The sequence below is a fragment of the Danio rerio genome, chromosome 17, assembly GCF_049306965.1.
Source record: "Danio rerio strain Tuebingen ecotype United States chromosome 17, GRCz12tu, whole genome shotgun sequence".
Classification (NCBI taxonomy): domain Eukaryota; kingdom Metazoa; phylum Chordata; class Actinopteri; order Cypriniformes; family Danionidae; genus Danio; species Danio rerio.
Genome location: NC_133192.1, coordinates 3,069,445 through 3,091,991, shown reverse-complemented (window position 1 = coordinate 3,091,991; position 22,547 = coordinate 3,069,445). Strand labels below are relative to the sequence as shown.

Sequence of the window (22,547 nt, the reverse complement as noted above, 5' to 3'; positions counted from 1 at the left end):
ACACACACACACACACACACACTCATACACTACAGCCAATTTAGTTAATCAATTCCCTATAGTGCATGTGTTTGGGCTGTAGGGGAAACCGGAGCACCCGGAGGAAACCCACGCCAACACGGGGAGAACATGCAAACTCCACAGAGAAATGCCAGCTGACCCAGCCAGGACTCGTTCCTGCTCACATTGATTTTTCACAGAAATCAAACACACACACACAAACACAACCACTGGACATCTGTTAGTTCATTCAGCACATTCTCACACACACATAAATACACTTTCACACACACACAGAGATGTTTGTTTTTGTGAATTGTGGGGACATTCCATAGGTTTTCATCGTCTTTAAACTGTCCAAACTGTATTTTCGATCGCACTAACCCAGGGGTGTCCAAACTCGATCCTGGAGAGCCGTTGTCCTGGAGAGTTTAGCTCCACCCCTAATCAAACACACCTGAGCCAGCCAATCAAGCTCTTACTAGATATATGCTGCATCCCAATTCGCATACTTATTCTTCGCCCTAAAAGTATGCACTGTTTTTGTGAATGAAAAAGTTTATACTTTTGGGTGTGCAACAGAAGTGTATGCAAGCTTTGGGACATGCTACTTCCTCTTTAACAGATCGTTGTGTTGCTTAGTTATGCCCCCTGTCAATCATCCACACACCATCCACATTTCTGTCGTATTTAGTTTCCTACATTATTGGAGAGCAGGTTAATCTCCCATTCACGAGTCTTTCATGCAGAGAAATCTCCTCAGGACTTTGGATAATTTTGCAATCAGACGTTCAGGCGTCCAAACGCATCTTTATATAAGTTCAGTATTGTTGTTGCAGATGAAATATAACACAGATAATGTGATTTAAATATTTTTCAGTGGGCTAGATATTGACTAACAGTCATACAAACATCTTTACCAAAGCCTCTCTGCTTGACGGTTGGTCTTGCGTGTCCATCATGTTTGTAGTTTATTCACACGCATTTGTAGTTCTAATCGAATTCGTGTTCAATGCGCAATGCATTGTGGGCAATATCAGCGGTTAGAGTATGGACGCTTCTACACTTAAATGTTTCACCGGAAATAGCAAACCATCCGGTAACCTCGGGCATACTCTTTTCAACATACTATGATTTGGGACATACTAATTCTATTTTCAAATACTATTTAGGATGGATAGCATGCGGATTGGGACGCAGCAATACTAGAAACTTCCTGGCAGGTGTGTTGAAGCAAGTTGGAGCTAAACTGAACAGGACTTTTAGCTCTCCAGGACTGAGTTTGGACACCCCTGCCCTAACCCCACCCAATCGCTAAACCCGACCCTCACAAGAAAGTGTGTGCAGTTCAACTTTTCTGAAAAAACTCATTCTGTGTGATTTATAAGCTTTTGGAGAAATGAAAACATCAGCAAGGCGAGGCAGTGGAGCAGTAGGTAGTGCTTTCGCCTCACAGCAAGAAGGTCGCTGGATCGAACCTCGGCTCAGTTGGCGTTTCTGTGTGGAGTTTGCATGTTCTCCCTGCCTCCGTGCGGGTTTTCTCCGGGTGCTCCGGTTTCCCAAACAGTCCAAAGACATGCAGTACAGGTGAATCGGGTAGGCGAAATGGGACTTGCTGGATAAGTTGGCGGTTCATTCCGCTGTGGCGACCCCGGATTAATAAAAGGACTGAGCCGACAAGAAAATGAATGAATGAAAACATCAGCAGTGTCCTCATATTTTACCACCTTCTTGTAATATCCTTGTCATACCCATGTCATTATACGTGTGCACTGTATTACATACACAAATATATATATATATATATATATATATATATATATATATATATATATATATACACAAATATATATATACAAATGTATATTTATTGTATTATATTTGCGCTCTGATAATGCACGTGCATACACACACACATATGCTGGAAGATCTGAATATTCCTCATGAATGTCCTTGAGTTTACTATAGTAAGGTACCGGGTCAGACATTAACCAGCACCGCTCAGTGACCTGGATATTTATTACACAGAGCAGGAAATGATTACCTCTCTCATTGTATTCTGTTAACATTTGGTTTGTTTTCTTCTATTGGAGTCCCGTCTGCTGATGAGTTTAGTGAGGCTGGCATTTACAGCGGGGGAAATAAGTATTGAACACATTGTCATGGTTTTTTCCTGGGAATAATATTCCTAAAGGAGCTGTTAATGTGGAGTTGAAGCAGATTTTGGTAAAAACCCAAACAATACACACACAAAAATATACAAAACAGAAAAAAAAATCTGAAAAATTGAGTTGTGTGTAATAAGAATGAAATGACACAAGGAGAGTGCTGAACTACTGAAACATATTTAATACTTTATATAAAAGGCTATATTGGTGCTGCAGCTTAACGACGCCTCTCATGTCGGCGCCAGTGGTGTAGTGGTTGGTGCGTTGGCGCATGCACTCCGGTGCTCGCAGCGACTCGGGTTCGATTCCGCCTAGCGGTCCTGTGCCGGTCCTTCCCCTCTCTCTGCTCCCCATGCTTTCCTGTCAATTCTCTCTATTGTCCTATCAGAAATAAAGCTGAAAACCCCGAAAAAATAATTATCAAAAATAAATAAAAAATAAAATAAATTTTTAAAAAAAGACGCCTCTCATATGGGAGAATGAAGCCTCATGCATTGCTCAGGTGTAAGTTTATCTTCAACAGAGTGTCAATGTCTTGATGGTTCTGTGGGTCTCGTCTATCAAATCTGAGCTTCATTCAGTATTCTCTATTGGATTCGGATCAGGTGATTGGCTGGGCCATTCTACAGCTTGATTATCTTTCTCTGAAAGCATCGGAGAGTCTCCTTGGCTGTGTTTTGGGTCATTGTCTTGCTGAAATGTTCACTCTGCTTTCATCTTTATCCTCGTGCTAATGTAGATGGTGGACTGAAGCAGCCGATATTCCAGCCTGATCTCACGAGGAAACGTATGTCACGTTAGAGTGATCAAAACAGGAACAAAACCGGGTGTAGAATCCAAGTGGAGTTTTAATTGATGTATAGTGCAGAGGAGTGACAAAAAAATCCAAAAATCCAAAGTGCAAAGTAACAAAATGGAAAACAAACAAACAAAACAAGAAACTAAGACAGATTAACTCGAACTAGACTATGACAAGAACAAGATCAGGAACAACATACCAAGGACAACAACGACCAACTCAAACAGAGGATGAATGACTGAATATATAGTCCAGGTAATCAGCGGAGAAGGGAGACAGCTGTGGTTGTAAATCAGTGTAGATGACAGGCCGGGTGTGTGTGCAAAAGAATGTATGGAAATGTAGTTCTAACGCCACTGTAGTCCGCTGGGGGTTGCTGGCGAACTACAGTGGCATCTGGTGGACAAACACAGTCATGACGACGTAAGTATTTCACGTTTTGTCAGATCAACAAACCCCACCCCTAACCCCAACTGCATTGGGAGATGAGCAAATCATACTAAAATGTACGAATTAGATCACACGAATTCATACAAATTAGCTACTGAATCAAAAAGTTACAAATTGCCATGAGATTGCGTTGGTTATTAATTTACACTGAGGAAGGGCAGAGGGATGCTGAAGAACTGCTGAGAGATTTCAGCTGCTGTCTGGGTTTTCACTGTCGAACTACACCTCCCTTTCTTCATGTGTTCAATACCATTTCCCTGTGTAATTTCATTTTATTACACATAACTTACACATTTTACTACACGTATGCAAATTATTTGCATATATGGATGTCTTTGGTTGTTACCAACATCCAGGGAACATTTTAAGTCGACAGCTCCTTTAGAAATATTTCGTTTTCTGAGAAAAATGTTGACGTGTTCAATACTAAATTTCCCCACTGTATGTAGCTGAGCTACTGTTAATTAGATTGATAAAAACACAACATAAAATAATAATAAAACACCATGATAACCCTCAAACCTTAAGCGGCAATTATGTTACAATTAAAAATAAATACATGAATAAAAATGTGTGTGTGTGTGTGTGTGTGTGTGTGTGTGTGTGTGTGTGTGTGTGTGTGTGTGTGTTATGACGGGGGATGACACACACAACTGGAGGTAAGATCCACAATGCAGGTTTATTCTTTGTCAGGCAAGCAATGGTCAAAATAGGGGCAAACAGGTATATACAGGTAGTCCAGAATCATAAATAGTAGCAGGCAAGAGGTCGTGAGGCAGGCGGCAGACTAGGACAAACGGCTAACAAGGCTAATGTCTAAACACAGGTAAACAAGACAAGAAATACGCTTTGTAATGTCATTATACACCTTACAAGACTCTGCAAACTGAAAGGGTGAATGAGTGGCTTATGTAGTGAATGCAATCAGTCTCTGATAGTCCACAGGTTTTGCGAGTGTAATCACTGTAGATGAGTGAGCATGGGTGTAGGCGAAGTGCATGTATGAATATGTAGTCCAGGAAAAGGCGGAGGTGTAGTCCATGGTCTGTTGTGAGTGAGAACCAGCGATCTAGTGGAATACGATCGCTGGTAATCGTGACAGTGTGTGTTTGTGTGTGTGTGTGTGTGTGTGAGTGTGTGTGAGTGTATATATATATATTTATTTATTTATTTATTTAATTGTGTTGTTTTTAAAAATATAATTATATTATAAATATACGTTTTGGCGTCACGGTAGCATAGTGGGTAGCACAATAACTTCACAGCATGAAGGTCACTGGTTCTAGTCCCGGCTGGGTAAGTTGGCATTTCTTTGTAGTTTGCATGTTCTCCCCGTGTTGGCGTGGGTTTCCTCCAGGTGCTCCGGTTTCCCCCACAGTCCAAAAACATGCACTATAGGGGAATTGGAAATAAGTTTGTGTGGGAATGTTTCCCAGTGATGGGTTGCTGCTGGAAGGACATCCGCTGTGTAAAACATATGCCGGATAAGTTGGCGGTTCATTCCGCTGTGGTGACCCCAGATTAGTAAAGTGACTAGGCCAACCCGAGCTCATTCTGGAAACGTAGCCCCACGGACGTGGCCGGAGGTACGTAAGGCCGCGTTTAGTTTTTTTCGAGCGAACGCTGCGGGGCGGTGTGGCGCCGCTCCGCCCCTCCTCTTCGCGCTCGCCAGCCGACGGCTCGCCTCCGAGTGGAGGGCTTTCCCGATGCAACCAGTTTGTCAGCTTAGCTCACAGCGTTGCGTCGGCGGAGCGGAGGCCCCGGAGGAGGAGGAGGAGCCGGCCACGGTGGACGACGACCGGGATCGAGTCCGGGGAACAGCGGTTCCGGAAATCAGGTAAGACGAAAAACGGAATCCGAAAAATAAGGGCGAGAACACGGCGGGATCCGAAAACGCGGTCGCTCGAATACGTACCTCCCGGGACGTAAATCGCGGTCCGCAGAAACGTCCGCGGGGCTACGTTTCCACAATGAGCCCGGGTTGGACTAAGCCGAAAAGAAAATGAATGAATGAAATATGTGTTTAACAAATGATTTATTTGGCATATTTTTGAAAAAAGAAAGGTAATATTTCAGGCAACTTTTATTTCAAATAACACTTTTTTTCTGGGTTTTTCAGTTATCAATAACTAACAGTTTCACACTGCGTATTTTAGCATTATATCAATTTTTTATTATTATTTTAGTTACAGCCCTTTGTGTAGTTTCAGGCATTTTATATGATTGTATGAAATTCAGTTAAAAATGCTACAGCTCTGAACTACTATGAGTTTTGTATTTGATCATATTTACTTTTCTGTATATTTCCTGATACTTTAACTTGTATTAATATTGATTTTTCTATCGGATTAAAGATGTGCATTTCGCATCTCAACACGATGCAGTATTTTTTTCTGACAGTTTTACCTCGGTTGTCCTGGTCATAACACTGTTACTCCAGGGGAATTGTCACAGGAATGCGTTATCAGCTAAGTGACTATAAATGATTATTCCTGTAACTCCGTGACATTGCCACAGCCATATCACCCTGCTGCCCAAGAGAGCAACTCACTACAGCAAAGCAGGGCTGTGCCCGATCAGTGGATGGGAGACCACATAGAAAAACTAGGTTGCTGTTGAAAGTGGAGTTGGGGCCAGCAGGGGGCGCTCAACCTGCTGTCTGTGTGAGTCCTAATGCCCCAGTAAAGTAAAGGAAACACTATACTGTCAGTGAGAGCTGTCTTTCAAATGAAACAACTCTCTGTGCTCATTAAAAATCCCATGGCACTTCTCATAAAGAGTAGTGGTGTAACTTCCCTCCATTGGCCCTTTCCCTCATGGCCTCGCAATCATCCAAATCTGCTGAGTTGGCTCTATCACTGTCTCTTCACTACACTAATAGCTGGTGTGTGGTGAGATGAGCGCACTGGCACTTTTGTCCTGTTCCCACATCATCCAAGTAGACCTGCACACTGGTGGTGGTGTGGAGAGACCCCAGGCCTGGATTGGCTAATCGGGAGAACCGGGAGAATTCCCGATGGGCCGGTCCATTTTTTGGCCACGAGGGCCGGTGTCCCTAGCTGCTTGCACTCCCAGCAGTTGCACTTTTTTTCATTTATTTATTTATTTATTTGACCATAGCCTCACTCTTTTTATTCATTATTTTGCCGCAGATCCGCTCTTTTTATTTTTTTTTCTCGTAGCCCCCTAAACAAAATGCAGCCTGCAGATTATTAATGATGTAACTATCATCATTCGACTCTAAACAGCGACACCTTATGTAAGAATTCGAATAATTAATATTGATTAATAATACACCTGCTAAATGAAAATCAGGTGATTCACTACATTAATAAATCTGACATAACTTGATCAGAAATCTAAAAAGGAGAGAAAAAGATTAAGCCATCAATAAAAGTCTTGCAGGTCATAGTGCAATATTTGTTTTTCATTTCATCCTTGCCTGATTAATAGCGCCACTGTGGTCCAGTGGTTAGCACATATAATTATGACACGGCCGACCCGTGTTCGAACCTCATCTGATAAATTATTATTACTTTTTTTCCATTTTTTATTGTTAAGACATATATTTTTAGGATTGTTGAAAATTTTAAGTTCTAAAGCAGCTGTTTTCTTGAAAAAAGACGTTACAGTGTTCTTAGAAACTGATTTGGAAATGACCTTATTTTAATAGTCAGTCGTGAACTGAGATGGACCAGTCTAAGGCTTGAAACCCCAGGGCTGAAAAGGAGTCCCACTCTGGCCCTGAGAGACCCCCTTTTGATTGTGAAGCACTTTGTGTGTATGGCCATATACAATAAATGCACTATATAAATACACATTACCTACTTATATTACTAACAAAAAGATGATGGGTTTGATTCCCAAGAATTACATCTTAAAGCTGCAGTAGGTGATTGTCTTCAGAAGCATGTGTTGTTGTGCTGGTTGAAAGTCTCTTCACAGTCTAATAGTAATGATTAAAGTAAAAGATCTAAATGTGTTTATATGTATTTTTATATTTTGTGTAAGCCATAAAACTAAAAAATGTTCATCCAATTAAATAGAGTCGGACCCACATCTCCCATAATTCTGATAAGTAGCTCAAACTGTCTGTCAGCAAATGCAGATTTGAACGACTGCGCAGCCTTTTGTTCGCAGCTCCGCCGACCGCTGTTTGTGCATAGACGTGCTGCACGTTCAAGAGAGAGAAAGAGAGCGTGTGTGATCAGCAAAAGCATGCTGAATCAAAACTTTATAAAACTGAATCAATATTGGAGTTACCTTTGCACGCTGGAGAAAGGATGACACCATGCCTGAATGATTTCTCTCAGACAGGTCATGTTCTGTTTTAGCTTCACGCAAAGCTGATGTAATGTTAGATGTTGTTGTTACAAATGGATTATATCTTCACAGAAGTGTTGTTCACCCACTAAAATCTTCCAGTAAAAAAGACTATTTTCAGTTTCATAAGGGACCTTTTACAGCATCGATAATGTAGATTTTAATTAGTTTAACTACAAAACACAAGTAAATAGGACTATTCTGCCTAGTCTCTCTCTATATTGTTTACCATGCAACTCTAAATATTGACTCTGAAATAGCATGTCAGTTTGGCTTAGTAATGAGTGTCATTCCTGAACGCCGCCGGACAAGCACTAGTCACTTTTAACACATGAGAGAGGGTTCATTTGCTGTCAGCTTTAAGGTGCGCGTGCTCCTGTTCAGGGGGCTTGGTTCAGGACAGCAGGGGAGGGACTGGGATTCAGAGAGTTATGCTGAGCTGTTAGCATTGTGGAAGATCACCTACTGCACCTTTAACTTATCATATGTATTCCTTCAATGGGACTTAGATGTGATTTATATAGGCTGACAATTGTATAAATGCAAAGTGATTAATTTGCTTTCAATATTGCGCCTGACTGAACTCTGCTTTGACCTTTAGTCTAAATCTAAATCTCCATCTAATCTAAACAGTATAACACCAAGAGGAAAGCAGAATGACAGCAATAAAAATCTATAATTATCCTCATGGATGACTAAGACTAGAACATAACTAAAACATGTTTTGTAACTTGAAATAAACCTCACCTACAAATGACCTGCATGTGAAAATAATTACAGAAACAATTCTTAGAGTATACATACAGTGAAGTCAGAATTATTAGCCCTCCCGTATATTTTATTCCCCAATTTCTGTTTCACAGAGAAAGATTTTTTCCAACACATTTCTAATCATAATAGATTTACATTTACATTTAGTCATTTAGCAGACACTTTTATCCAAAGCAACTTACAAATGAGGACAAGGAAGCAATTTACACAACTAAGAGCAACAATGAATAAGTGCTGTAGGCAAGCTTCAGGTGTGTAAAGTTTTTTTTTTGAGTACAGTTAGTGGTAGAACCAGAGAGGCAATTGCAGATTAGGAAGGAAAGTGGAGAGTAAATAGTTGAGTTTTTAGTTGTTTCTTGAAGACAGCGAGTGACTCTGCTGTTCTGATGCAGTTAGGGAGTTCATTCCACCAACTGGGCAGATTGAACGCGAGAGTTCGGGAAAGTGATTTCTTCCCTCTTTGGGATGGAATAACGAGGCGACGTTCATTCACAGAACGCAAGTTTCTGGAGGGCACATACATCTGCAGAAGTGAGAGCAGATAAGGAGGAGCAAAGCCAGAAGTTGCTTTGAATTTGATGCGAGCAGCAACTGGCAGCCAGTGCAAACGGATGAGCAGCGGAGTGACATGTGCTCTTTTGGGTTCATTAAAGACCACCCATGCTGATGCGTTCTGAAGCAGCTGAAGAGGCTTGATAGAGTTAGCTGGAAGCCCGGCTAGTAGAGAGTTGCAGTAATCCAGTCTGGAGAGAACAAGAGCTTGAACAAGGAGTTAAGCTGCATGTTCAGATAGGAAGGGTCGGACCTTTCTGATGTTATAGAGTGTGAATCTGCACGATCGAGCAATTCTAGAAATGTGGTCAGAGAAGTTTAGCTGGTCGTCAATCATTACTCCAAGGCTTTTCACCATTTTGGATGCAGTAATGGTTGCCCCATCCATCTGGATTGAAAAGTTATGGTGTAGAGTCGGGTTGGTAGAAACTTCAAGCATTTCAGTTTTTGCGAGGTTCAGCTGAAGATGATGATCTTTCATCCAGTGTGAAATGTAGCATGAAATTAGCTCATTTTATGAATATTAATAATCAACAATAACGGTTTATTCTTAATTATTAATATTCCGGCTTAAGCTTCAGTCAGTTTGGTCAAACAAACATATGATTGTAAATGATCATGCTCGCGCGACCGAGCGGATTCCCAGATTATGAATATTAATTATCAACAATAACGAATTATTATTAATCATTAATATTCCGGATCAATTTATTGTCAATTTGACCAAACGAACGCAAGCAGAGCCGCCGCTCTTCCGAGCGGACACTGTAATCTATTCATTTAGAAAAAGGGAATTTAATTGCTACTTCTTGTGAAGTAGATTAATCATTCAAAAGTTTTAAACAACTTATAATAGCTAGGCAGGGGAATCTGTATTTCAGTGACATTTTCTCGTGAGGCAAACAATACAATTCATTTGATTATAATGGAATTTATTGACTAGTCAGACGTAACGAACAAACAAACGCACAAACATACATTTAACACAGAACAAAGGTAAACCACGCGGAGATATCGGGTCTATAGAACGTGTAACAACAAAGAGAAATAGTAAAGCGAGGAGATAGAGATTTCAGATAAAAGAGTGACAAAACTTTCAGTTCCACCCGCACCATTAAGGACCACCAAGGTTATAAAAAACACCTTTTTGATAAAAAGGGGCACAGCTTAATCGCATAACTAAAATCACCTGGTTTTTCACGTCTGGAGGTCTCTCTTATGCGTCTCTCTTCCGTCGTGATGAAACTACTCTTGATGTCCTTTGATGCGTGGAGTTTGTAATGCAGTTCGGACGAACACGATCGCAAACTTTAAACTGAATTTACTTTGCCGGAAAATAAAGAAAGCGTGGCGGGAAAAAGTCCATGCGGCTTAGAAAGCCACGTGTGGCCCGAGGGCCACCGTCAATGATGTTCCTTTTTGGGAAGTTCTCTTTCTGCCCAGATGTTTGGGAGGGCAGAATGAGTTATACCTGCGGGTCACGTGACGACCCGTACAGCATTAAGACCAATGATTTCAGGGGAAAGTTTGCGCGCGAACCTTCCTTTGTCTCTGGGCTGCGCGTATGCAAATTTGAGCGCCCGCCTAAAGCATGCAGACAGGCATTTAATACAGGGCTTTAAAGAATAAAGCAATGCGAGTTATGGTCTCGATCTATGCATCATGTGTTATAAAATGTCGAGGGCATTCTATTGACACCAAACACTCTACAAGTACATCACATTAAAGGTACATTAACATAATTCCCATATCTTTACATCCTTGATGCTTTTAAAAAGGCCTGAATGGAACATGCATACAGAATAAAGAGAGGTTACACCGGTAAGAAAAGTCAGAAATGAGATACAAAGTTTACAAAACATAACACATTGGTTTTGTGCTGGTTCTGGATTTGATGAGTTCATTTTCTTTCTGTCGGAACAGCCTCGTGGGGGTGTATGTGTGTGTGTGAGGGTATTTCGAAAGGAATGTCTTTGAAGTTTTCCTGCTTATCTATCCAGGCCCCCTGAACAACTTAAGCTGTCACGAAAATCCAGACTTCTTGGAGCCAGGAGTCGTAAAACCGTTCTGTCGGACCGTGATAAAATCAATAAGAAATTTTATCTGTGGACTGTACGCTACATATATCCCCCCTTTGCAACGAAGAAGGTTCGGAGAAAACCTTGTTGGTTGAAATCTAACTTGACGTACAGGATGGGTTGGAGGTGAGTTTCCTTCGACCTCCGTTGCTGGGTCGACGAGTCGTGGCTTAGACTCAAGCAGTTTTGACTTAGCTTCTTCATGCTCTTTCCCCCCTTTCCTGGTTTCACGCAGGAAAGCTTTGAGGGGGAGGTCAGGGGTGCACTTGTCCACTGGTGCTTGCATCTTATTGAATGGCGAGGCCCTTGTTAAGGTGTGCTTCCCTGTTGTCAGGAGGCACGGAGTGGTAGTTGTTCCGCAGTTTTCCAGAGATGAGTGATAGAGGAGTATAGTTGTGAGGTTGCAGTGGTCTTCTGGTGAGACTGAGGTACAGGATCGTGGCTGTATCCTGTGTAGAGAAGGAAGAGAGAGAGAGAGAGAGGGAACAGGGGAGAGAGTAGGTGGAGTCTGTGATGACTGTGCTTGGCTGGGCATTCCACTGTGACACCGGTTGCAGGGTCTCTACCCCCTTTCCTGGCTTGTGACCCAGTGTTTGTTACTCTGGTTGTGATACGTAGGTTTGAGGGTTGGCTGCTGTGTAGCTGAGCGTATACAACCAGGAGTCTTTGCCCTTCCTGTGTGATGTTGGTAGTGCAGGGTGGGTGCCTCTGTCCAAGTTGTTTACATCATCAGAAGATATGCCATGGTCTGGGCTGTGTCGTCGGTGCTGAGAGACACTCTACCCATTTGGTGTACTGGCATATGAGTTCAAAGGGAAGAGAAAGCGAAGGAGAGAAAAACACACAAAAAAAAAAATTGTTGCTCCTTGTGAGCCCATGGAAGTGTCCCGCCCGATCCATCTGGGTGTCTGATCATGAGAGGATGGTTTCTCTGTTGCTGTGGTGCTCGGTGAATCAGCGCCCTGGGCATGTTTTGCTGTGTGCAGGGTCAGTACATTAGCATTACCCCCCTCTGGCTCTGAGGCAGCACGAACTGTGGTGTCGTGGGGTCTTCAGGGACAACCCAAAAAGGATTCACACGCACCTGTTTTTTTTTTTTAAGATGTAGGAGGTGTTGAGTGACATCTGTGTTGAGGCTGAGGTCAGACAGAAGGATCGGGTGGTAGGTGGGGTGAGTGGTGGAAAACCAACAAAACAAGAGACAAAGTAAAAGTAAAAAATAAAACTGGTCTGACGTGAGGAGTCAGATGCCTACGTGGTCGCAATGTCGTTTGCGACATTTGTCGGGCTGGTGAGATTTGATGTGGCAGCTAGGCTAGGCAGGGTTGTTGGCTGCCAGTTACAGCTGCCAGATCTCGGGGTTTTGGTTGGGTGGTGACCATGGTCCACCGTGTGATGCACCTTCTTGGTAAGGGCATCGGTCCAGTCATTCAGGTCCTTGTCAGTGCCTGAAAGTTTGAACTGTTCTTATCTTCTTCTGTAGACGACCATGATGTGGTTGTCAGTGTTGTGGTCGCCTACTTGGGAAGAAGAAAAAGTGTTGACGTTTCACGGGCTTGTGGTGGGCAGTTCTGAAGCCTTTTGTTTCCCCCTGGGAGGTGGAACGTGAAACAGAGTCTAGCAAGTTGGAGTCTGCAGCTAAGTGCACTCTGATGTCATGGGCTGCTGTGCTTTGAAGGGTTACAATGGTGGCTGCCATTTCTGCATACTGCGGTGGTTGTGGGAGCATCCATCGACACAGGTTGTGGGCATACCTTGGCACGCATTCTCATCCCAGTACTTGGGAGTACTAGAATGACAGGTTGGCAGAGGTGGCTGGGGTTCCTTCTCTACAGCGTTGCCAATTGTGTCAGTTGTACAGTCTTGGTAAACAGCTATGCTGTTACCCAGCGTGGATTTGTGGCTTAAGGTGTAACAAGTGTCAATACAGTGGCCCTAGGGGGCTATCGGCCGCATGGCCGTACTGGCGTTAGTCTTTATGCCATCCCGGATGTGCTGACTGTTCAGTAACATGACAGGTTGGTGGCAGGTGTCTATTATGGCTTCTGTGCTCCAAAGAAGTTGGAGAATAGCTGTTGAAATGGCACCCACCGTGCAGAGCGATGTTGTTACACAGTCTTAGTATTTGCCTTCTGGCGCAAGGAGTGTCTTACTTGCATATGCCCAGACGTTGTCTCACTTCAATCGTGGCCAGCTGTTGACCTTCCGTCAAACAGAAGGACAGCCCTTTTTGACAGGGTGGTCACGGGTCGAGAAGTCTTTGAACAGTTCTTAATGACGTGTCTGGAGTAGTTGCACCCCCTTAGGGAGCCGCTCAGTTCAGAGACCTTGCTAGGCGGTAGTCTTTGCGCTAGCCGCAGTCAACTGTTGTAGGCCATGGTCTATCTCCTTTGAGTGGCCAGACACGGTGGTACTTTCATTAAGGATGTCTTCAACGTAGATGAGGTTGCCTCTAACATAAGCATCGGGATATGCTTTGTTCAGGAGGGTGTTGCTTTCAGCTGGTGAGTTGGCCTAGCCGACGGGGCACCTCATGATCGTTTAGTGTCTGTTGTTCAAGGTGAAAGCTAGCTTATGCTGGTCATTTGGATGCACAGGTATTGTCCCGAAGGCGGGGACCACATCAAGCATTGAGTAGATGGTTGGTCCTTGAGTTCTGGGCACTTCCTGTTCCAGTGGTGTCATTGGCCCTCGTGACAATGCATTTGCTGATTTAGCTTTCTATAGTCAGGCACCCTTTGACCCTGGGCTTGAGGACGGGCCAGATGGGTGCCGAGCAGGTTTTGTTGCATAGCCCGATGTCCTTTTCCCAGCATGGAGTTGGTTATTTCCATCAGAAGGTCAGTGGGACTTGCAGTCTAGAGAGTCTTTAGCGAGGACACCGTTGTAGTCATACAGGATGTGCTGACGTTTGTCGGTTGACATCATCCTGCGTGGCCTCAGCATATCCGTCCTGTTGAGGAAAATGCCCTGTCTTCATCCATGTTAGTGATGGGGTGACGAGTGGCTGGGCACACGGCAAGGAGTTAGTCCTCTGTGAGCTCACTTCTGTCTACCTGTTCTTTGTTTATTGGTAAGACAGACGTGAGTGTGACGGGCTTGAATGGAACAGTATAGTCTGTGTTTTCTAAGCTCCCCTCTGGTGTCGTTGCATGTAGGGTGAGGCCACTAATTGGCCCAAGAGTTCAAAGTCATGGAACTCGTAGCTGACCAATCGTCCCAGTAGGTAGTCTTTGGGGATTTTTATGTCAGTTGCCATGCAGCTATTACACAAGACACATACTGTTCATGAGGACAGTTCAATTTAGGGTACGGCTTCCAGGTTGAGGCCCAGTTTTATGCCTTCTGTCGTTGGTTGGAAGAAACCCAATGTATGGTTTAGAGTTCGGCCTTTCGTATGGAGAGCCATATAGAGCACCTGTTTGTGTAGGCTGGCACCACAGAGTCTTGTTTGATGATGACAGAGCAGGCCTCTGGCATGGTCTGGCCTGAGTGGGGCTTCTTGAGGGTGACAGCCATCGTTGTTGGCTGTGAGAAGTGTGGGTGCCTATCACCGGTCATTAAAGGTGTCTATATATATGCCTGAAGGTGTATCAGGCTATTAGCTCTGATGTAAACATCGTGCGGCGGGGCCGTGAGAGTTAAGACGGGATGGGTCAACCATCCGCCGTTCCGATTCAAGGTCAATGTGCAAATGCTGTTGGCAGTTGTCATGTGTGAGAGTTCAGCATTTGGACAGTAGTGTGTATGCTTGTGAGTTGAACACAGGTCTGGGGGTGTGTTCAGGCGGAGTGTCGCACCGTGCGAGGCTGATGGCTGCTGGGTTGTCTGCTCACAGTGCAAGTACAATGTCATTCACAGTTGGTTATTCAACATTAAGCCCTTTGAGGCCTGGGGCAGCAAGCGTTGGGGTTGCTAGCTGGTTTGAAGGCTGCAGAGTAGCGACCTTGACCCCCTCTATGTTGTTGAGTTTGGGTTCTCGCGGGTTCCAGCAGTTTCCCGCGACCTCGGTGACCTGACAGTCTGTTGGGGTTGACCTGATGGCTGTGAGAGTTCTCGCACTTGGGCCCAGATTTTAAAGGGGTTCAAAGTTCGGAAGAGGTTCACACGTACGCAGTGGATTTTTACCATTCAGCAGCAGGTATGTGCCCATTGGCGACGGGTACACGGGGTGCACTGCAGTCATGGGGACAGTCGTTACTTGAATGGGAGCGATGTATGTGAGTTGAACCTCAGTTTGGCTGTATGATTTGCACCATCAGCCTGCCTGGTTGGCATTTAAATGTTCGTTTTAGTCTCTTGAGTTCTTGCTTTGAGTTACTCAAACAGGAGAGATGACATTAATGTGAGGTCTGCTCCCGTGCGTTTTTCATCTTTCTTTCATCTCCACGGTTACAGCCAAGTAGCGCGTTGTTGCCACGCCATTTTGGTCAGGTTCCCCAAGAGTTAAAGTGCAGGGGCCTGAGCAGTTGTTTGTACGCAGGTGTGGCTGGTTGGTGGGCCGTGGCTCGGGAGGTAAACAGACAACCAGACCAGTGTTTCCTGGTACCTGAGGTTTCAAGCATGGTGGCACTGGCTGCTTCTTGGGGGAAGCGTGATGCTGCAGTTAGATGCACAGTCTTTAGCTTGTGTTGGACTCGCAGTACTCTGCGGGGATGGAGCAGAAAGCAGGTGTTCAGGGGGGTAAATGGTTTTGGACCCCCCTCTAGTCATAAGGAGTCTGGCTTGCCTTCCTGTAGGGCCCCTTCAAGCTTTTTAGCAGTTCTGCTGCTCATGACGCCACCGTGCCGTTGTTTGGTGTCAGGTTTTCACCTTTGGCTTTCTCTGGCGTGTAACTAGCTGGACGCTGGTTGCTTGAGCTCCTAGCTACTGCAGGTTGGTCGTTCCTTGGTTGCTGTTAGGCTCCTTTTGGGCTGCTTGTGGTGAGTGGCTTGTCCTAGTGTGTCTCTGAGCATCCTGTCTGGTGTTGGGACATGCGCCTTCCTCGCGGTGCTGTCCTCTGCTGGCGGAGAAAGGCTTTAACTCACTGTTGGAAGTCTTGCTGCTGGGAAACAGTAGCGTGCCTTTTAAAGTCAGCTCCGGATGAGACTCTGAGACAGGGTAGCTTGTAGGTGTTTGACAGTCTTTCAAAGCAGTCTTTGTTTTGAACAGATTTTATGAGCTAAACTCTGCCGCTGTTGGGTGGTCAGGGCGTGGGGGAAGGGCATTGCCCGTGTGCGGCCTCACCACAGAAAGCAGATTTTTTGGGAGAGAGAGGATCTGGAAGGTGAACTCCTCCTCCGTCCGTGGCTCATTTCCTGTCTTGAAGTAGGTTTGGTGTAGTCGACTGCAGTATGCTTTTGAGGTCTCGTGGCTGTTCTGAGACCCATGGTGACAATCAGTCCTTACTCTGACACAGGGTCAGGTAAAACACTCTAGTAAGAGCTTTTGCATCGGCTCGTAATCTGCTTTGATGGCACGGCGCTGTTGATTCAGGAAACTTCTTGCCTCACGGCTCGAAGTAATTCTTAGCAGATACAGTTTGTCACAGAGAGTGGCACTTGGCCTCTGTGTAAAAGTCAATGTCTTAAAATTAGGAGTGCGTGTCGTCACCTTCAGCAAGGTTTGGGGTGAAAGTTGGCATTTCCCTGGCCAGCTGGTTCAAGTCTTTGGCTGACAGATGGTGTCTGTCATGGGGGACCCCTTTGGAGGGAGTCCTGGCCCTGTGTTGCTGATGGGCGTTGCTGGAATGCTGGCTGGCGGGGCGGTATGAGTTGGATTCACCCCCCTCTGCTGGTCTATCTAGTCTTGGCTTTTGGGGCTGACTGTGGCACTTCCCCTTTCTGGTAGTCACATGGCTTGTATGAATGTGACAGTTCTGGGTGAACTCTGGTAGGTTCATGCTTAAAAGTCTCTTTGTTGGGTTCCGTGTTGGAATTTTGCTCGGGCCCTCAGCCGTTGACTTTAGAGGCTTTGACCCGAGCTTCACTGTCTTTAGCTCTGCTCTTTACAATAGTGTTTCAGCTTGTAGCTTTTCACTCAGTTCATCTTTGGCTTTCTCCTCTCGTCACTCCTTGTGTGCGTTGTCCGCTTGTAGCTCCATCGGGGCGCGTGTAGTCCGTCCATTTGCTCCAGAAGTTCGGCGTCCTTTTCCCTCGTCGTCTTGCAGGCGTCCTGGGCTCGATGCTCCAGCTGGTTGAGACCCTTTCCTATGGGTCTGGCCGGTGCAAGGATGAGGTGTGTCAGGGCCCTGGAGAGTTGAGTCTGGGCTTGGCTGTCATGGCTCCGGGCTAGGTCGTTCGCCCTCAGCGGATTAATGCAGACGTCCAGCTGTTCTCTGCTTGGCCGCTGCAGCTCCATGGCGTCGTTGGGCAGGAGGTTGTGGGTTAAGCACTTAACCAGGCCTCCAGTTGGTCCCAGTGAGCAGCGGGCTGGGCGCACTTGACATGCTGGTCTGTTGGGTGAGACAGAGATCACAAGGGAGAGAGAGAGAGACCCACATGGCCAAATCGAGTGGATGTTAGCATTGTGCTATATTATTAGTTTGACAGGGTTGTCAGCTAAGGGGGTATGTGCCGGCTAGACGTTGGTCCTTCTAAGGATCCACTGGGGGCCGGACAATTCAGATGTCGAATTTGGGTGGCTAGATAACAGTTGATATCTACGTACTGGCCTCAAGGCTTTTAGTCATGCGCCAGGCTGTGCAAATTATCAATCAATTATTTAAATCACCCTGGTGGTTCTCAATGGCGTGGTCTCTGAGCAGGTCAAAATAACTAAAAATAATTAAGTAAATAAAAATAACAGTAACCCAAGAACAAAAATGAATAATACTAACGATAAGTTAGTATAAGACAAAAAGGCACCTCGCTCGGATGAACGAGTGTACAGGGAAAGTAAAATGAAAGAAAATACTAATATGGATATCAGTAAATATGAATAAAAATAAAACTGAAAGACAGACAAGGATGAGAAACGAGGGAGAGAGAGAGAGAGAATAGCAAAACCTATGGGCATGTCTAAAATGTTCGTTTTATAGTCCTGTAGTGGGCTAGGTTTAGACTAGGTTTTACATGCTATTTACACTTGGTGGATGAGTGAAAGGCAATCAGATGAAGGTCGCAAGAGCGTGCTATCTGACTAGACTTTCCCCAACTCCTACTGCAGTCGCTATCAGATCACTTGCCTATAATGTAACTCGGTTGTGAACTCACACAGCGTACGCTTTTAGCACAATACGTAGCACTCAAGAAAGTCACTGACCGCCTGGCATGATTCAAAATTGGGTTTTGCCTGATGATTCCGGTGCCGCACTAGGCCTGTAGAATGAGGTGGCCAATCTCACTCAGGCGGGCACGTGTGTGGAATCATGACAGGGTAATTAACCAAGATTGATCGTATGCCAGTTGACACGGACGGTGCTTCTTGGAGTACGATTGCTGATGCCACTGTGATCCACACAAGCCGGAGAGACAAAACGCCAAGGTATCTAACGCCTCCTTCAGCAGGCGTCAGTTATGTCAGACAGATGAACCCAATCTTTTGATCTGCAACCTGAATAACCTGTACGCTTAACCACACAAGCACAGAGGACTCGGGTCCGGATACGGGCAGTACTATGGATCTACTATTCTGGGCGAGCCAGTTGGAGTAGGGATCTTAGTATGCTGTAGTATCTGATGGATAGAGAAGGTTATCACCCTGTGATGGAGGGAGGCTAAAGGAAAATTAAATCGGCATAAAAGAATCTAAAAGAATAATCATAATAATCCCCTATAGGTAAAAGCAGTACAAGACGGCTTAGAAAATGTAGAAAGAGTGCCTTAGTATTCAGGGGCATCTACAAACATTAATGGGTTAGCCCAACATGTTTTGATCAGATGTGGGATCTATAGATTGATAGCTCTGAATTTAGCTTCAGACTAATACTTGCCCTAATATAGTTATACTTTCCCTATAACCTAAGAGGTGAGGGAATAAATAAGGCATGAGGAAAAGATGGAGAAAAAAAAAAATCAAAAGGGAAGAAAAATTATGCCTATTAATGATAATAATAGAGAGTTTAAAGGCTATTCCCCAAATAGCAAAACCAACAAAATCAAAATTAAACATGACCTAAGTTTAGAATAGATTATTGGGAACTTGATTAAAAATCAAGTAATAACAAAATAAACTGGACAACGGTATTAAAATGAAAAAGACAGAAGGCAGAAAATTAATAAAAAAATTGAAAGTAACAAAATAATTCATAATACCAAAAGAAATAAAAACAGACCAATAATCTATACTTAGGTAACTAAACTATTGTTTGGATAAAATAATAACAGGGAAAATAAAATGCTTAATCGAAATTAAAACAAATTAACTCCAAACTGTTTGACCATTTCAGACCACTTGAGACACAATGGTGGGCGGAACTGATGTGAGAAGAGCAGGAGGAGACAGGGGGAGATGTTTCCGAGTTGCACTTCACATTCGGTTAGCCTTGTGCTAAAGTTTGTTAATGTCACAAAATGTGAAGGGTTGGTTTGCTTAAGCATTGGCTGGCGTTAGCCGCTAGTAAGTTGTTACGCTTTACGCTTCGCATCCGGTTAGCCTTGTGCTAACAGTTTGGTAATATTAAGACGCGAAGGGTTAGTTTACTTTAAGGCTAGTCGTTAGAAGCTAGCGAGTGGTTTTGCCCTGTGAAGTAAACCGCGTCACCAACTCTGCCTCCTGAAAGGCGGATCTTATGCTTTGGGGTGGTGACTACGTCATTCACGCATGCGTGCGCGCGCACGAGTTACGTGGACGAGGAGTCAATGAGCGCTCGAAGAGCCGATTTATGAATGGGAGGAGTTCTCATTCATAACTTGGTATGCGGCTGACTTCACAAAGGCAAAGCGCGAACCACTAAGATTCGCACAAGCGGTCATTATATATCATGTTGCCGTAACATTGATAATAATATTCGACCATTACAATTAGACAAACAAACATAAAATGCGAGACGTCTCTCGAGGCGGTGCACGTTTGTACACAGATTTGGTCCGGACGAGCATAACTGAAATATGGGAATTCACATCCATATCAGATTTTGGTACCATTTAAAAACACGCTTATGGTTCTGAGAATTCCTTTCGTCAGAAAGCGGTTAACAGGCAAGCTTGCAGCTCCCGAAATACATTAATTTAGAACCGTCCAGCAGTTCTGAAATTAATTTCGCACGGCGGCGAAGCAAAGAGGTTAAACGTTAGGCAGCTAATCTAACAGTTTGAAACCACGGGAGAAAATAGTCTAGAGGTTTTCTAGCTATAAAGGCCTTTTAAACGGACAGGTTTGGGGTTTCCAAACTGTCTTACAAGCGCTGAGAGAGGTGTCTTTTCCTCCGACAGGCACACTAATATATTTAAATGATTTGCAGAACGTGCGTCTCAGCAAAATCGATTCAAAATATATATGAACTGCAGTTTAAATTGTTACACTCTACACGGGCAGCTCTCTGCTGTGTTTAGTGAACAGAAGGGCTAGAGGAGGATTTTCGTCCTCCCAGTTTCTAAGAAAAGGAAATGCTTCTCGCGGTCCTTTTTTTTTCTTCTATAGCGCGCTTAATAAATCACCATGAATTGAAAAGTTTGTTTCACAGAAAATGTTTGGAAAACTGCCCGCATTCTCCACCAATATATGTAGCATGAAATTAGCTCATTTTATGAATATTAATAATCAACAATAACGGTTTATTCTTAATTATTAATATTCCGGCTTAAGCTTCAGTCAGTTTGGTCAAACAAACATATGATTGTAAATGATCATGCTCGCGCGACCGAGCGGATTCCCAGATTATGAATATTAATTATCAACAATAACGAATTATTATTAATCATTAATATTCCGGATCAATTTATTGTCAATTTGACCAAACGAACGCAAGCAGAGCCGCCGCTCTTCCGAGCGGACACTGTAATCTATTCATTTAGAAAAAGGGAATTTAATTGCTACTTCTTGTGAAGTAGATTAATCATTCAAAAGTTTTAAACAACTTATAATAGCTAGGCAGGGGAATCTGTATTTCAGTGACATTTTCTCGTGAGGCAAACAATACAATTCATTTGATTATAATGGAATTTATTGACTAGTCAGACGTAACGAACAAACAAACGCACAAACATACATTTAACACAGAACAAAGGTAAACCACGCGGAGATATCGGGTCTATAGAACGTGTAACAACAAAGAGAAATAGTAAAGCGAGGAGATAGAGATTTCAGATAAAAGAGTGACAAAACTTTCAGTTCCACCCGCACCATTAAGGACCACCAAGGTTATAAAAAACACCTTTTTGATAAAAAGGGGCACAGCTTAATCGCATAACTAAAATCACCTGGTTTTTCACGTCTGGAGGTCTCTCTTATGCGTCTCTCTTCCGTCGTGATGAAACTACTCTTGATGTCCTTTGATGCGTGGAGTTTGTAATGCAGTTCGGACGAACACGATCGCAAACTTTAAACTGAATTTACTTTGCCGGAAAATAAAGAAAGCGTGGCGGGAAAAAGTCCATGCGGCTTAGAAAGCCACGTGTGGCCCGAGGGCCACCGTCAATGATGTTCCTTTTTGGGAAGTTCTCTTTCTGCCCAGATGTTTGGGAGGGCAGAATGAGTTATACCTGCGGGTCACGTGACGACCCGTACAGCATTAAGACCAATGATTTCAGGGGAAAGTTTGCGCGCGAACCTTCCTTTGTCTCTGGGCTGCGCGTATGCAAATTTGAGCGCCCGCCTAAAGCATGCAGACAGGCATTTAATACAGGGCTTTAAAGAATAAAGCAATGCGAGTTATGGTCTCGATCTATGCATCATGTGTTATAAAATGTCGAGGGCATTCTATTGACACCAAACACTCTACAAGTACATCACATTAAAGGTACATTAACATAATTCCCATATCTTTACATCCTTGATGCTTTTAAAAAGGCCTGAATGGAACATGCATACAGAATAAAGAGAGGTTACACCGGTAAGAAAAGTCAGAAATGAGATACAAAGTTTACAAAACATAACACATTGGTTTTGTGCTGGTTCTGGATTTGATGAGTTCATTTTCTTTCTGTCGGAACAGCCTCGTGGGGGTGTATGTGTGTGTGTGAGGGTATTTCGAAAGGAATGTCTTTGAAGTTTTCCTGCTTATCTATCCAGGCCCCCTGAACAACTTAAGCTGTCACGAAAATCCAGACTTCTTGGAGCCAGGAGTCGTAAAACCGTTCTGTCGGACCGTGATAAAATCAATAAGAAATTTTATCTGTGGACTGTACGCTACAGAAATGTCCAACAGGCAGGCTGAGATGCGAGCCGGAACCGAGGGATCATCAGGGTAAAAAGAGAGGTATAGCTGGGTATCATCAGCATAGCAGTGGTAGGAGAATCCATGTTTCTGGATGACTGGTCCTAGAA

At 44.0% G+C, this 22,547-nt stretch overlaps 1 protein-coding gene and 1 long non-coding RNA gene across 2 annotated transcripts in view; both read right to left on the bottom strand.

Moving 5' to 3' along the window:
* ppp1r14d (protein phosphatase 1 regulatory inhibitor subunit 14D) overlaps nucleotides 1-22,547 on the bottom strand; it is a 54,297-nt gene that overhangs the window by 14,973 nt on the left and 16,777 nt on the right.
* Nucleotides 9,979-21,733, bottom strand: LOC141378495 (uncharacterized). Its single transcript, XR_012393172.1, has 2 exons — nucleotides 21,482-21,733; nucleotides 9,979-17,574 (listed from the first exon to the last, which is right to left on the bottom strand). It is a non-coding gene; the product is annotated as an uncharacterized lncRNA (long non-coding RNA).